General features: G+C 34.3%; 1 long non-coding RNA gene across 1 annotated transcript; it reads left to right on the forward strand.

Annotated features, from left to right (window-relative positions):
* Window positions 1-954, forward strand: LOC124154411. The gene is made up of 2 exons (XR_006863912.1): window positions 1-156; window positions 610-954. It is a non-coding gene; the product is annotated as an uncharacterized LOC124154411 (long non-coding RNA).
* Window positions 955-1,426: the final 472 nt, after the last annotated feature.

Consider the following 1,426-nt stretch of genomic DNA (forward strand, 5'->3'; position numbering starts at 1 on the left):
TCAAGATGGTGTCACGTGACGGTGGGAAGGAAGCTCAGAGGGATGGGGAGAGTGCGCTTTGGCTACTGCGCACGCAGTCAAGATGGTGTCACGTGACATTGAAACGTTGGATACCGTATCGCCGTAAGATAAACAAACATACGAATTTCCGACAAGGTGAGTAGTTTTTAAAGTAAAACCGTGATCTTAGAGTGAATGATAATTATTTCCTTTCTCGATGTATTTCATTTGTTATACTGAATATATCTGGGGCGTTTAGATTCTTTTCTCCCCTTAATTTCTAAAATACCGTAGCGTCAGCATGGCAATGTTTTGCTATGCATTGAGTTGTAAACAATGTTTCGCGAAAGGAAGTGGAATTCATTTTCATTGATAATTTCTTTAGATTGATTCTTCATAGTGTCAGTGTTCATACAATTTCCGTACCCTTCTAGCCTCAACGGTATTCCTTTTATAATGGAATTTGTGTGTAGTGTGTTTGGAATGTTTGACACGCCTTGAAATGGGGATATTTTAACCTTTTGATTATTCCTTTAAAATATGGGCTTTTACTTAGATATTTCTTACGGCTGACTTGTATTAACTATAAAAAGGTTTCTCTCTCTTTAGGTTTCCTGCAAGTGAAGAAGAAGGAAATCATCGATGAGGAATGTAAAAGGAGCATATTTCGTGCCCAGCAAGTGCACCAAAATGTGTTTTATCAAAAAAGTTTATCATTAAAATATGCATTTATCTCCAAATAAAAGTGGAAAACATCAAGTGCATTGTTTAGTCCAGAAGGAATCCTATTAAACTTGAAAAATGTATTATTTTAATGCTTTGGTGGATATGCAAATACTGTAGACTAGTAATAGTGGGAATAGTTTAAAACTATGCATTCTTTTACTTTCCATGGTGAAATAATTTTACTATCATTATATAAATTACATGTTTAATATTATAAATACAGCCAAATCTTGGAACGTTTTATTCTTGACGCAATGTATGAGCTGCGAGTCGTAGAGTAAGCCCCTAGTGTAGAAAAAGGTATATTTTACTTAAGTAGTTGTTGGGGATCTTACGCAAAATTTGAATTTAGACTTTGCTATTTCTGATATTCTTTTGAAAAATTTAATTGTTGACCATTTTAGATGCTGAAAGCATACAAAAGGAAAACAAAGCTTTACGACATAAATTTCGTAGTTGAAAATTTAAATCATATGTGAGAGAAAAATGGAAATTAATTGTAGATATAATTCAATAATTACTTTTTCTAAGAGTCTTTGTTACTATTTTCGAGTTTTTCGAAGTAATTGAGCCCGATTGTATTTATTTAGTCCTCATTGTATCACCGTAATACGGTAACTTCATGCCACCCGTGCTACGGTAGATTTAAATTTCCCGCACTTCTTCCCACCGTCACGTGGTAACCATGTTGACTACAAGG

Source organism: Ischnura elegans, chromosome 2 (genome assembly GCF_921293095.1).
Source record: "Ischnura elegans chromosome 2, ioIscEleg1.1, whole genome shotgun sequence".
Classification (NCBI taxonomy): Eukaryota; Metazoa; Arthropoda; class Insecta; order Odonata; family Coenagrionidae; genus Ischnura; species Ischnura elegans.